At 33.9% G+C, this 16,150-nt stretch overlaps 1 protein-coding gene across 2 annotated transcripts in view; it reads right to left on the reverse strand.

Annotated features, from left to right (window-relative positions):
• Nucleotides 1-16,150, reverse strand: part of LOC145688213 (uncharacterized) — a 392,276-nt gene that overhangs the window by 41,088 nt on the left and 335,038 nt on the right. The window contains exon 11 of one of the 2 annotated variants that reach the window (XM_081762114.1): nucleotides 8,233-16,039. The exons of the other annotated variant lie outside the window; for it this stretch is intronic. The gene's annotated coding sequence lies outside the window, so the exon portion shown is untranslated. Of the gene's footprint in view, nucleotides 1-8,232; nucleotides 16,040-16,150 lie in introns of those variants that run through there. 2 annotated transcript variants of the gene reach the window in all.

A 16,150-nucleotide genomic window follows, 5' to 3' on the forward strand; every position in this document is an offset into this window, starting at 1 on the left:
GGTGCAAAACTGAAGATAAACAAAAATATATTGACCATTATTATGCCCATGAAACCATAAGATTGAATAAAGAAAACAAGGACGAACCCTCGACTTAGGCAATATTCGAAGTAGTACCTCAATTCCCTTTGCGGTAAATGGGAGCAACGTACAGATATGACGCCCTGTGTGATTATTGATAGTGGGGGAGAATTTCGTAGGTATCCTATAACACCGATATATGAGCTTCATAGTGTTATTCCAGTTGGTGACAAACATCTAATTCTCATATATAAAGAACTGGAAACTGAGAATGTTCCTCTAGAATTTTCCAACCTCATACTTACCGGGTTTGTTACCTCATGGGCCAGGTTACAATTATGACTTGCTAACAACTGTAGGACCGGATTACGTAATTTACTGTGACACTGACAGTATTTTAACGTGTAAAAAAGAAAAGGAACCACCGTTAAAGCTTCGAAACTATTTGGGTGATCTGACCGATGAAATAGAAGAAGGGTGGGAGTTTGAAACGTTCATTGGATTAGGGCTAAAAAAAACTACAGTGCAAGGCTTAAAAAAACCTCTGGGCAATGTCGATACATACACAAAATTACGAGAATTACAATAATGATTGAATTTCTCAAAAAATAAACTGAGAGCTTCTATGGATTAGTGACTGATGAAATTAATTCATCAATTATAGAGAATCCAAATAGTATTGTGTGAAAAATGGGGTTCAAGATCTTTTAACGTAAAGAGACTAAAACCCATCAAGAGGTAAACAAAAAAGAAAATGAATTGACGACATACAAAATGGCGGATCTATACCAAAGACACGAAGTTTACCTCATGGTTATGTACAGTAATTTTAGCGTAACCTATAAGTGATAATGTGTGGATGTTTGACAAATCGCTTCATGTGGAAGATCATAAGAACACTCTGATGTGAACCTACAAATGATTCGTTTGCTGTTCAATTTTTTTCGATCATTTCCTTTGGAAACTCGTTAAACGTGCGAGTGCAAATCATTAATATTCCTACAGAAGCTCATAAGAACATACTGCGTGAGATGATACTAATTATTTATTAATTTATTTTTGTATTTATTCATTCGCTTCATGCAAAAGCTCGCAAACATTAATGCAAAAGTGCATTAATAATCGTATCACCAGTGAGTAAGAATGTGCATATATAAAATATTTTTGTATGCATTCATTTTAAAAGATGTTAAAGTTTCGACATCCCAATACTATTTTAATTACTGGTCCTTCACGTACAGGTAAAACCTGTTTTGTAAATAGTTTATTGAATGAAATGAACAAAATATTTACTATGAAATTTAATGCAATTGTATGGTGTTACGGTGCAGTAATATCGAATTAGGCTGAAGTGTACAAATTCGATATGTAGAAGGAATTCCACATAATGAATAATTTTGAAATACAAGAAAATTCATTATTAATATTAGATCATTTAATGTCTGAAACAAATAGAGATGTTGCAAACTTATTTACAAAATATGCACATCATAAAAATTAACTGTTATTTCATTCTACAAAATTTATTTCCGAAAGGGAAACATCAACGTGATATAAGTTTAGATGCACATTATAGTATTTAAAAATCCGCGTTAGAAATTACAAATACAATATTTAGATAGACAAATTATGCCACGGTATAGTAAACAAGTCGCGAATGTGTTCAAAGATGTAACACGTGAACCTCACACTTATTATTTGACGCAGAAATTATGCATTACATACAAAATTTTTCGTGGTGAAACACTGCATATATATGCAAATGTAAAAGACAATAATTCAGTAGCTTACGTCTACTTTAGTTCAAGATGTTGAAGTGAAACTACACATTGATACTCTTCGTGCCTTGTGCAAATGCAAAAGTGCAAAGGGAAAACAAAGTATAAACATGCATCCGGTGATTTAAGACGTACTATTTTACAAGTTACTAAAATACAATAAAACGCAACATTCCGTTGAATTCGCGTCAGAAGCAACGTTTAAGTAGACATAAAAAGATTTTGCGCGCTTTATCTGAGCAACGTACATCACTTAAGAAGGAAAAGGAAATTTTATTACAAAAACATGTTTTTTTACCATTAATCTTAGGACTATTACTTGGTGCAGTAGCAAATAGTTTATTTGGAAGGTAATTATGTCGGAATGTCGTAAAATGATATCAGTTCTTGAAAATGCTATGCAACAAATGCATGGATATATGAAATAAATAAATTCACATCAATCGCCTTTAGATGAAGAATAGTATTTTAAAACGTAACGATCCTTTAATTTTAATATAAATTTAAACATTCATAAAAAATGGAAATTACCAACAAACATTACAACAGTATTTAAATTATACTTAAGTAGTTTCAGAAAATCCTGAAAAAACGAAGGAAAACAGATGTACTACAAAAACAGTTAAATAGTTCCGATAAAATTTATTGGGATCAATTCGGAACAGTATGTATTCAAGGAAAAACAATACCAGGTTCTAATATAACAGATATCATAAATGATGTATGTACACGGAAATATTTAAGAAATCCTATAGGCATTCATGAATTTAAAAGTTTTAGATGATCTTAATGTGCCGCAAGAATTTATTTTTACACCAATAGTAAAATCACACAGTAAAGTTAAAAAATTACTAAGTCCGTCAATAGTAGCAAATATATTTAAAAATGGGTAAGATTATAAAATATGAAAAGCGTAAAATTGTCGAAATTATACTATGATTATACTATACTATATCCTATATTATATATGATTATACTATATCCTGCTTCTTTATCAAGTATTGAAATATTACAACTGAAATCAAGATCAAAAAAGAAAATTAATGATTGGTTAGCATTTCAAGATGAATGCACATTACATGCACCAGCACGTAGTATTTGAACGTAAAAATTATGTTAGTGCACCGAATGAAACATTACAAATGGATTTAGCAGATATGCAAAATATTGCAAAGTATAACAATTATTCTTTATGTTGCATAGATATTTTTACGGTACGCGTAATGTGTTCCTTTAAAAACAAAAAAGATCCTGAAATGGCAAAAAGCAATCACAATTTTTTTGAAAAATTTAAACTACCCGTGTTTAACGTACAAATTGATTTAGATACAGAATTTTATAATTATCATGTAAAAGGTTCATTTAAATATGAAATTAATCATTATAGTGTGCACTCAGAAATTAAATGTGCATTAGCAGAACGATTTTTAAGAACATTTAAAAGAAAATTGCATCGTTATTTTACTGTTCAAAATACATACCGTTATATAGATGATTTAAATCAATTTGTAACAAATTACAATCATACGTATCATAGTAGTATTAAAATGGTACCTGCAAATGTAAATGATTCTAATAGATCAAGTTTGGAATACGTTGAACCCGGATAAAATGAATAAAAAATTAACATGTAAATTTCATCCGGGTGATTATGTACGTGTTAGTAAATACAAACATGTTAGGAAAAGGATATTCACCAAAATGGTCGCAAGAAATTTTTATTATTGGTAAATGTATTCCGATAAATCTTATTACGTATAAATGAAAAGATTGGAATTGGGAAGAAATTAAAGGCGTATTTTATACACAAGAATTACAAACAGTAAATCTTAGTTCAAACAAAACTTTTTAACTGAAAAAGTATTAAAACGAAAGAAAGGTGTGATGTATGTAGAATGGTTAGGCTATCCGTCACGTATGAATTCGAGGATTAAAACAAGTCCTGTTCAGTCTTCAAAATTAGTTCAATGATAAAACATGATTTGAATGTTACTCTACCTTCAAAGGCTAGTAGTGAGATTTTTAGTAATACAGCTTCATCATTTACAGTAAAGCTTGCAAACCTTTTCACTTAAGTAAGGAAGAATGGTATGTTGCATTAACAACTTAATATACCATTTAGCTTTATCTTCGTGTAAAAGAAAAATGTAATTCAAACCATCATTGATGAACTTGAAATTAATATTGATATAACACCAGGATATTATTCTTCCGTTCAATCTATTTGAGATGATTATTGAACATGTACGCATGTTAAAATAGTATAAAAATAAAAATCAAATTATCATTAAGCATTCTTTAAAAGATCAATGTATAATTGGTATGATATGGATTACAAGATTTACTTGGATTTGTAAGTGAAAATACAACTGAGTTTCGAGATAGTTTTTTTTCAAAATCTAATGCTGAAGTTCCATTAATAACACGTGCAAAATTTCCATCTAATTTCGTATATACCAGACATTATTAATGTTTGTGTTGGTATAGTAAAACTAGAAAATATTAGTCCGATACTACATAAAGTTAGTGCGTATAATATTCAACATGGACGTGTAAAAAGTTTTCTATTTCACACAGCACATTATGTTAAAGTTGAAAAATAATTTAAACACGACTGAAGTAAATTTAAAACATGAACACGGTTTAAAATTGCCATTTGAATTTGAAACTTCAAACATGACACAACTTTAAACGAAACCGATTTCTGAAAGTATAGATAGTTTTTAAATGACACTAGTTTCAAATGATAGCATTGATGTGTATCCTAAAAATAATCCGTCACATTTTATAAACAAACTAAAATATCAAATTATCACAAACTTATCGGTATATAGGATTAAGTGAATTACATGTTCTTTTAACATGTTATAATGTTACCGATGCTGAAAAAGTTGTAAAAACTGGTGGTAAAAACTAAAGAATGCTGAACTGTAGAAAAGTAAAATTATAAGTGGATATTATCCGACCGTACATCATATCACTGATGAATTAAATAACGTATCAAAAGATATAAAAAAAATTGTTGTGCAACCAGAATGTAGTAAACGCATTGAATCGGTTACATTGTCACCAACATTAGACTACATTTAGGTTTTCCTGAAAATAAAAATCTTGTACTTCATTCTCGCGGATTTAAACAAACGTACGTTGATATTTGTTATCCACATCAAATTTTTATTTATACTGATATAATACAATATCAGTTTTTAGGAGATACAAAAAACATTATTACGTATTGCAAAATATCAAATATTAAATACAGTAAAGTGCGAACAATAACACTTCAAGATAATCAATTATTTGCCTCTTGCAAAATTTTCCTTCAACACTACTAAAAGACCATGCAGGGCAAAATTCGCCATTTCGTTCTAGAACAATGAGTGTAATACTTCATTTTAAGCGCTCTCCTAAAATATAATTCATTAAAAAATGAAACTTAGACATTACGGACGTGGTATCCCATACTTTTCAGGACCTGTATATCAACGGGGTCGCGGTATAGGTAGTTTCTTCCAAGGATTATTTCGTTTTACATTACGATTTCTTAAACAAGGTGCAAAAACATTAGGTCGTTAAGTATTACAAACGGGAATACAAGTAGCGGGTGTTGTATTAGAAGATAAACCATTTAAAGAATCTGTTCGCGCATGTTTAAAAGAAGCTGGTGAAACATTAAATACAAAAGCTATTAACAAAGTTGGCCAATTACTAACTGGAAGTGATAAGAGACGGGCACGCAAACATAAAGCTCCAGGAATTGTAAGGTTGGAACTCCAACAAAACGTAAGCGCACAAACGAAAAGGAAAAAGGAAAATAAGTCGTGATTAGAGATATATTCTCATAATGCCATTACTTAATTCAGACAGTGTAGAATGTTGCACCAATGATTTGAATTTATTTAGTACACCAATGGCACAAACTGTAATTGAATCTTCAATCACTGATAAATTTCGACCAATTTCAACATTAACTTCTGATGGTCCTATTGATTTTTTTATTACAGGTGAATTTATTCATACGGCATATCTTTATGTTCGTTGTAGATTTACAAAACCCGATGATACATCTTTAGGTGAAAATGATGTAGTAGCACCACCAAATAATTTCTTAATTCATTATTTAGTCAAATTGACATTTCATTAAATGATAAATTACTTCATCGGTATTTTATCCTTATCGTGCATACCTTGAAGCATTGTTAAATTATTCCCGCAATGTTACTGATACACATTTGAAATTAGGTATGTGTTAGAAAGATACCGCTAAACAATTCGATACATTAACTGCTGATGATGCAGGTTTTCAACAAGGTGCTAATTAAAAATAGTAAATTATTTAAAATGTATGGTTGACTGTATATTGATATTTCTGGATTGCCACGTGCAATTGTAAATAAAGTAGGTCTTCGTATAAAATTACATCCTACTAAAGATGCTTTTTGTTTAATGTCTCCCGAAAATACTTCTTATAAAGTAAAACTTGAATATGTTACTTTACATATATAACATATAGATGTTGCACCCCATTTAGCAACGAAAAGCAATACTAACATGGCTCGTGAAGCAACGAAATATCCTCTTACAAGAGTTCAAACAAGATCTTATACTATTCCTTCAAATGTTAATTCATACAATCTTGGTAATGTTTTCCTGAGTAACGTACCTAAAGTTCTCGTTATTGGTTACGTTTTTAATTCGGCATTTAATGGGAAATCTGAAATAAATCCATTTCGTTTTTCAACACTTTAACGTTAACAAACTACAGCTACAGGTCTGATCAAAATCTTTTCCTCCCAATCCCTTTACCCCCGATTTTAAAAATGATTTGTACCTTCTAAGTTACTATACTGTTTTATATTATAAAGATGATGCACATACTATTACTCCTGAAGAATATCCACACGGTATTCTTTATGCCTTTATCCTATCACCTACAGCAACATTAGACGATTGTACTTGGGACCTTGTGCATGATGCACCTGCAAATGTTAAAGTTTCCATTTCTGAAAATTTAAATATCAATAACTTGTATATGCATTTTGATTCCCTACTTCAAATTGATATTGATATTATATATTATCTTGGGTAGAGCAATAAAATGTACTCGGGATTTGGACTTTTCCCTTCACCTTTTTATTATAAAAAGTCTTTTATGTACAGAAATTATAATAATTCCTCTAATATTTAGGTAAGATTAAGATAGGAACCCGGTGACCAAGCGTCGTGAGAAAGAGGAAAGGAACCCGATGACCGAGCGTCGTGGGTATAAGGATGGGTACCTCTCGGTGACCGAGCGCCGTGTGAGAGGTTTTAGGTGTTTCGATCAATCCGGGAAGATTGATGTTGGTCGAGGCGTGCAGTTCCTTTTTATCCTGTATTGTCAGCTTCCTTCGTTGAATCTCGTCCTTCCGACTGTTGGCGATAGTGATCGACTCCTCTTCGGGACCGTCGTCTGTTTGTTTTTATTTATTAACACATGTAGTTCACACGTGGTTATTGCATGACGTGTAGACATGCGGAACCTTACAGTATGTATATATATATATATATATATATATATATATATATATATATATATATATATATACCGGTAATACTTTTTAAAATCATTTTAGTAAAAGTGTTCATTTCTAACCATTAAAATTACATGTGTCCTACTGGTACAAAGTGTGTGTTAGACATTCTATATTGTAATATATTGTCTGATTATTAAGAGTTGCAAGGAGTCATTCCATGGAATTTTTCAGAAGTATTTTCCTGGCCTTAGCACCATTCATAACCATTGGTAAAGTTATAAAAATATATGTGAATATTTTCAAGATGTTTGAATTAATGAGAATATTTCATATACGTCAATAAGACTTCCAAAATTCACGCACTTGTGTATAAAATGTGATGTTTCAAAACAGAAAAGTGAAGCACACAGATGACATAAAAGTGTTACTTCGTGATAAACTCACCGGTGCAAGTGTTCATGGAATTTATGCTATCGATAGAATACCTAAAAGTGTGCACCCACCGGCTGGACTTATAATAAACTTAGACCGTTCAAATTCTACAGGATCGCATTGGGTGTTTGTATTCATTGGTGAAAATCAAAGAGGATACTACTTTGATAGCCTCGCATTACCAATTCCAAAAGAAAGAAAAAACATTAAAATAAAAATTGTAAAATATATTTTACAAATAGCATATCAAAATGAAAATTCAATCTTGTGTGGATATTTTGTTTTATACTTTCTTCATCATATTGTACGCAAAAAAGTTTTAAAGCATGTTTAAATTTATTCCATAAAAATAATCTTAAAATAATAAACTTGTATTTAATGATGTAACCAATGTATTAAAAAAGAAAACAAGTAGATTAGATTAATATTTTTATTTACAATTTTAAATCTTGATTTTTCATTTACAAGAACATATAAAACCCTATCGCATTACAAGTTTGCAAATGCATTAGTTAATGCTACTGATCTTACATGCTTACACCAAAAACATAATTGTTGTGCATTACGAAATGCACATCGTGATTTTTTCTCGTTTTATATTTTATGAAACGAACACAAATTATTAAATACGTTCACATACAATGTGTTTAATGGTGGACATTGTTTACTTTCCAAATCAATAACATTATGTAATGCAAAAATCTTTTTTAATCCAAACTGATTTTTCTGCACTTTTGCAGTAAAAGGTTGCATCTTATTTACAAAGTTGATATACAAGGTTACGTATGTGCAGTCGTTCTTTCAGAAAAAGTGTTCCGGGGGCACTGCTAGTATACATTATACATGTATTATTTTGGTCTCCTCCGGGGGGCAGTGCCCCACAAAAACGTCTGGAAGAAACACTGCGTGTGATACAGTATAACTGCATTTATCATTCCAACTTAGTCCGTGTAAGTTTAATGTTAACCAATCAATTTGTTTTCGACAACCTAACGGTAGTAAATTATATTCTACTGGTGATTTTATGAAGCAATGCAAATTTACTGTATAATCGCATGCAGTTAAACAAAATTCACGAATAATATATTCATTGTTTGAAATCTTAAAGCTTTGTATGTCAGAGTTTCTCAGCCTTTTCCTATCGTGTACCACCAAAGACGTACTTCTATAGCTCGCACTTACCACCTAAAACGCCTAGCGTACCACCAGTAGTATGCGTACCACAGATTGAGAAACCCTGTTGTATGTCAATAATGTATTCATTAACACATGGCTAATTTTTCATGTTTACGTTGCAAGAAAAACGGAATGATTTGTCCAACAAATTCAGTGTTTTTTGAACATTCACGCGTTTTTCGTATAAAGCTTATACTTGAGATTTCACTATGTCTTTCTTCAAACAAATCAATAAGAGTTATTTCATTGGATAAATACTGCACTACATAAGCACCAATGTTCTCAGGATTCACTACGGTTGTATTAAATAGCAAGTATACATGTATAGTTTTCAAAACAGTTCACTAATTTGATCTTCACTTCAGAATACACATATACTATTTTCGCAAGACACTGTGCTAACACAGTTTAGTCACATTCGTTTAAATGCCTTTTTTAAGTAATATGCGTACGAGATCTTCTCTGGCATTCATATCAATCGTTAGTTCACCATATGTAATATTAAAATAGTCTCTTGTTAATGGACCAATAACATGAGTTAATTCGTAAATATAAATCAAATCGTCCTGTACGCGAGGTGTCACCAACACAGACCATGCACTTATGCCTAAAATATCATCGTTGCAGTAAAAACATCCATGTGACCACTGAAATGTATTACTCCGATAACATGCATATCATATCACAAAATCATCGGGAATCCATTTCACAATGGAATCCCTAATACAGTTTACATCCACATAGTTAACATAACGTGGGTGCAAACTTCACAGTTCCAAGATAATTCTGTTGGAGTAGGTGATAGTGCCGCCGTACCCACATTTGATACCACGGCTTCGTGTGATTCCGCCTCAGAATCCAACTGATCCTCCGAAAACTCGTACACTTCGTAATCGGGTACGTCATGAGTTTCTTCACTATCTCATGATAAGCAAGGATAAACTTCTACATCATTTGCATATCTTTCTAACAGCGTTTCAGTAAATGATAATGAATCCGAAGAATCTGGATGGTCTTCTAACTTTGCTTTCTTTTTACAAGAAGTATCATTCTCATCGTGGGACTTTCGCTTCTCAACAACGTCTTCAGCACTGACGCTTCTCCATGGCTCACAAAATTACTAGTATTTAAAGAAAAAGTTTAATGACGTCACGCGCTCACGCCGGCGGGTCTTTTCCATTCGCGCGCCCGCACCCCTCCCCGATCCATTTCCGAGACCGTTCGCCAGGGTGCGTGTTCTAACACATTTTCCCATGTCAACGTCTTGTTTCGTATACTGAATCCAACGTGTGCATATGGTAAGTAGGTTTTTCATAATCAAAGAAGGTAATTATTTAATTTTTCCGCTTAAGTAAATATTAATTCCGTTTACGCCCAAGAGACGGATGTGTTGTTTTCAATAACCAGCATTCTTTTCTTTGTATACAATTATAATTTTCTTAAAAACATCAGGTGCCAAACAGATACGCTTCCACACAATTTCTCTCAACACATACGAGTTCCTCATCCCGCCTCCTCCTTTCTTTCATATATACAATTCTCTCTTAAAACCATCGGCGCCAAACACGTGGGTAATTTATTTTTTCTCTACATGTTCCATAAACAACTATATACGAGTTCACCCTTTCCACTACATCCTTATCAAAGGATAACATCTGTCTTTGCTTACATTCTACTTTGTAATCATGTCAACCAAAAAGAGGGTGGAGGTATTCCCCATGAAACACTGTGTTTCCATATAGAAATCACGCTCAAATCTTTTAAAAATATCTTAATTAGCTGTCTTATCAGTAAATAACATAGCCATAGCCTTCTACAAGCCATCTAAATACCCAATAATCTAATATTTTATCTGTAAACAAAAATGTATAAATATCTGTCGTACACTACTTGCTGCGGTTTAGAGACAGTGGAGACGTATGACTCTGACCCTTCAAGGTAACAAACTACACGTCTACGAGACAAGATCAAGGTTCATGAAACAGTGTGTGATATGTGGAAACGCCGATCAAGGTGACCTCGGAGTTACAAATAATGAATCCACAGTTGCGGCCCTGGAACTATTTCCGCGTTTACAACAAAAAAATACTGAAGACAAGGGTCTCTTGAGAGCAGTGTAAGTGCTAATAGAGTGCTACGCATCCTGAAGATAAGTTGCGTGTGTACATTCCAAGGAGGGTGCAACAGCTAAGTGACGACGGCCCAGATCGTAAGATACTATTTTGTGACTAGGTTCAGGAAATGGTTACATATGAATCGAGATTTATGAGTAGCATCGCTTGGTCGGATAAAGTACAATTCAAACACAATGGAAATGGCAATATGTATAATTGTGTAAATGTCTGTATTGTTCTGAAGAAAATTCCCACTGTATGTACTGTTGGAAAGGCTGCGAATTTGCCTGGTGTAAGTGCGTGGTATGTTTTTTTCTCCTAGAAAACTCATTTCGCCTTCCCGTTTTAACGGAACTGTAACTGGAAAAAGTACCTAATAATGCTTGGTTATTCAATTTTCCGTGCCATTCGCGCAAGATACGGTAGTAATAAGTTTTATTACATACAAGATGGCGCACAGTGAGTCGAAGAAGGCGGATTTGAGACAAAAGCCAATCCTGTACTACAGTTTGCCTTGGAAGCTATTTTATAACTTGAATAGGAAGAAATGCCCTCTCTGCCATAACTGAGAAAAACAACACAGATAATATACAGTCGGGGGTATAACACAAGTACTCTATCCACTCAGGAAGGGAAATGCCGAATCTAAAAAAAAAGGCAATCTGAGAAAGACAAACTCTCCCTTTGACACTGGCCTTCATTGAGAAGGCTGTATGATGTCACTAAGAAAGGACACAAAACATAAAAATATACGAAAAGAAAGAAATACTGTATTGCGGTGTTTGTTAGACAATTATACATACAATGTATACAAAAATAAAGTATGACCACCACTCAATGTATTTCTGTTAGACAGCTATACCAAAACCAAAACAAATTTAAAAAAGTATTATCCATGCTAAATGAAACCTGCAAAATTACGTATTCATTTTCTTATCATGACAAATAAGCATGAACAAACTCAATGACTATGACTATCTTGCTGCAACAGAAGTTTCAAAGCTTAAACACAAATTTTGTGTATCTTGGGAATATTCTTTCATATCAATATCACAAGAATTGTGCTTTTAGCAATCCTTCTCTTGGAAGGTATAACAACATCAGACATCACTAATAAATGGTTCATCGAGTCATGGCACGTATTGGATTTAGATTACCTTCGCATATGATGCAATCTGCTTTAGCGGAACAGTTTATGCAGTGCTTCTAAAGCTTCTTCAGAAAATTGACCGATCAGTATTTCAAAAGACTTGATGATATCAATACCGTGAATAAGGCCAGGCATAGAGCTCCAAATACAAATCATTTGTCTCAACAAGGAGAGTATTAAACGTTTCTAAATTAATCTCTTCCATTTCCAAAAACAACAACAACAACAAAAATTAATCAGTCTCTCATCGATGCCAGTTATTTCGGACTTTAGTTTCGAACTGGCAAAAGAGCGTCCAGCTGTGTTGCCATCGTTAGATGACCCGAAGCCATGCTTTACTGGATCTCCCAATAAACCCATTTTAAATTTGAACTGTATATGCTCTTGTTCTCTTTTCAGAAGTTCCTCCTTTTCTTTTCCTCGCGCTTACCATATTTTAGAATGTAGTCTATAAGCAATGTGCACCAAACGTTCTTATCCAACTATGTAATGAAGATAGACCAAAACTACTGTTATCTTCATTTGGAGGCTTCTCATACACCTTCAGAGTGTTCATTTCCTTAGGAGTAGCACCACAAATAAAATATTTCAAAGATGCATTCGTTTTTGTTAAAATATTGCAGACAGCACCATCAACTATGGTTAAGTGTAAGTCAAAAGTCACTTGAAGATTGTAGCCATTCACTGACAGGGAATGTGGCACAAGATCTCTAATTTGGTTTTTCACTGTAGATTCTTTACGTAAGACGAGTTCTGGAATTTCGTTTTCGAAAATAAACTTAAATGGTCTGCAATCGAGTATGGATGAGGGACGATTGTTTTGTCACAGTGTTCATTTGAATCTGAATCAGTTAATTTTAAACCAAACACATGCAGCAACGGCAACCAAACACATGTATTGGCCAGTGCTTACATCATCAGCAAATATTTGTTTGTGAGCCCTGTGACCCGCACTCCCGTCTGGTCCCCACTTATAAACCAATTTGGCCTGCGTGTCTTTCTGTTGCGTGAGTGATTGAGAAATACTGTCCACAGTCTTATTGAGAACGTCTTGAACACTGACACTAGCTGATACATCAATTAGTAAGATAGGATTGGGCAAAAGTTTATTTCTCTTCTTTTCTAATTCGTACATACTCCGAAAACAATCTTCGTGCACATTTACAACAGTTCGGAGTACATTGTACTTAGCTTCTGAAAAATCAAAGTCATAGTATAACGCTAGCTTTTCAGTCGATGACAAGCATTTTTGCTGTTGTGATGCATTCGATGCTGACATCTTCGCCACTGCTTTCCGCTGCACCAAAAAGATGTTTTTTTCGGGGATTGGGTTGCGATCAACTCTTCCATTTGCCTTTTCTTCGTTTTTACCGAACACTGGTCGAATGGATTTTGTGGCTTTCCACGAACATTAGTAGTTGTCGTCTGGGAATTAATTAAATTACTTACTTAGTCCGACAAAAAGCACAGCGAATCAAGCCACTTTTCATTTCCTTTTGAACTTGATTGTACGTTCTGTTGCACCTTTGCCACTTTTTGTTTACGTTCACGCATATCTGATTTATTTAGTGCGCGATCAACATCTGAGCAATTGTTTAACCGAAACACCAACCGTAGTAACGAACATACTTCGATTTCTTGGGTCACTAGAAGCCCATCTTTCAAATACTGTTCTGTTTCTTGGTGACATGCTCAGGCAAAAGTATGACATAGCGATCAAACTGGCATGTTGGGGCACGAAATACTTATGCGTTATTATGGAAAATGGTACAACGAACTATTCCCTTCACGATTCTCATCACATGTTCTACCCTTTTCGAGAAATGTTTACTTGAAAACACACACATGTATATAGTGTTAGCGTTGTAAGATGGTATACAAGACTCGAAGAACCGTCGAAAATGGAAATAAAGCACTTGCAGCACTTACACTACATGCCTTCAGGAATCCACTGCCGTGCAAACATTGAACAGTTTGGAGACTGGAGCTGCACAAATCACATCAAGTTTAGAGTATCGCTCACGATAAGTAACCGTCTCTCTCACAAGTCTTGGTCTTACCGCCATTATCAACACCTCGCAGCACGCTGCTAAGAGGCATTTGCCACGGTTTCTGATAGGTAACACTCCTCACAACTCTCGTGCTTAGTATTGCCATTTTGCTTTCATAAACATATACTTGCGTTTCTAATTTTTGTCCACAACACAACGCACTGTGTGGCGTCCCGTCAAACTATCACATGGATCTGTGGTTTCCTTCACGCTCTCAGAACTTACGCCGCTCGACTTTTTCTTATGAGGCACAGTAAAAAATGAGATGCACCGCCATAAACCACTTAATCTGAATACGTTTTGGAAGAATATTCAAACGGTGTGCGCTAAAATCCCACTGGTCACTTTGGTGCAAAGTACAAAAGCAGTAGTGACTCGTACTTAGAAATGTATCGATGCTGAAGGGTATCATTTTGAACATTTACTTTAACCACCATTTGGAACATTCAGTTTGACCGGAAAGTACTTTTTTTTTTTTTTCAAAATGGACTATAGCCTTACTTTTCCCACAAATTGAATCTTGTAAGTTGGAAAATAAATTTTCTAAGACAGTTCAAAGTATGCATATATTTTCTGACGCACCTAGTATTATCGGATCTATGAATACTAAAGTACCTTCATAGGGTAGCCCAATAACATCAAACGATGTTTTGTAAATACATATACTTCTGCCCTTATCACTTCTAGAAGTTTTCCCCTAGCTAACCCTGAAATGCTGATCTTCGTAAAGTTTGGTAGCTGCAGGAAGTTGAGGATGTGTAGACCTCCTCGATGTCACCCACCATGCTGGCTAGTCTTCTTTATCTCTTGATCGATCTTGTTCGCTCTAATCTCTCTGTTCTTTTTTTCTCATTTCCATTTCTTTATTACTTCTGTTTTCGCCTTCTCTTTTCTCTGGTCTGGAGACCCCAGTGGGAGCTCATGTGGTTCCAATCCCACGTTAAGCTGTAGATCCACCTCTTATATAACTTTTCTGCTGAACGGGACGCTAAACTCAAATCCAATCTTCTCCTTTTTCACTTTGTCGTCGTGGAACCACTCCCACAAAGCACCGTCGTGATCTGTACGAAAAGTAACGAGAAGGCGCGGTTTCAAGAACAGGGGGGATTCCTTTCTTCAAAGTCACAAAATAAACAAGATTCAGTGACAGATCTCAATGAATAAATAAATGAAAATAAAATAGAATTTTAAAAAGTCAAAGCCCAAAAGAAGGGCGCACACAAGTCAAATTTCTCTTCACAAACTTCCTTCCAAACGATATCAAATAAAAATTAATTTACATTAAGGATACATACAAAACATTCAACGCTCGCCGCACAAATGTTAGTCTCTGAATTCTTGATCAAAAACAAAGAACACATCACAAAAGATATAAGGACAGCGAGATCACAACAGTGGGAAGGAAAAGTAAAAAGACACAAGTAAAAAGCAATTTTCAAAGCATACATATCATCAGAAGTTTTTATTTAATGTTTTGAGAGTGAAAAATACATTTTTACCTATACCACATTCTTTCCTTTCTGCAAATGAAGTGAAAAAAAAAAAAATGTCGATGAAAAAAGCCATCCAAGTAAAAAGGAATGGAAACAACTGAACATTTTATTTTACGTTTTAGGTATCTCTTTGCCTCGATTGAAGAACACCAGCACTTTTCTTATCACAGCTTCATGTGCAACCCTGACACATGTAAGGTTCTTACTGTAAACAATCACATGTGGAACTGGACGTTTGACTTTGGTTTTAACTAGGACGACATAGCCTTTCTGTTTCGAGCACAAAGAAACTGCGATGCAGGAAACATCTACAATGTTATAACAAGATAACAAACATAAAAAACGTTCTTCAGATTAACAGCATATGGTATTCCATTTAACTTTCCAATCACACAATTTTGTACCCAATGTCCTAACTC

The sequence above is a fragment of the Thermobia domestica genome, chromosome 6 (genome assembly GCF_964235325.1).
Source record: "Thermobia domestica chromosome 6, izTheDome1.hap1.1, whole genome shotgun sequence".
Classification (NCBI taxonomy): domain Eukaryota; kingdom Metazoa; phylum Arthropoda; class Insecta; order Zygentoma; family Lepismatidae; genus Thermobia; species Thermobia domestica.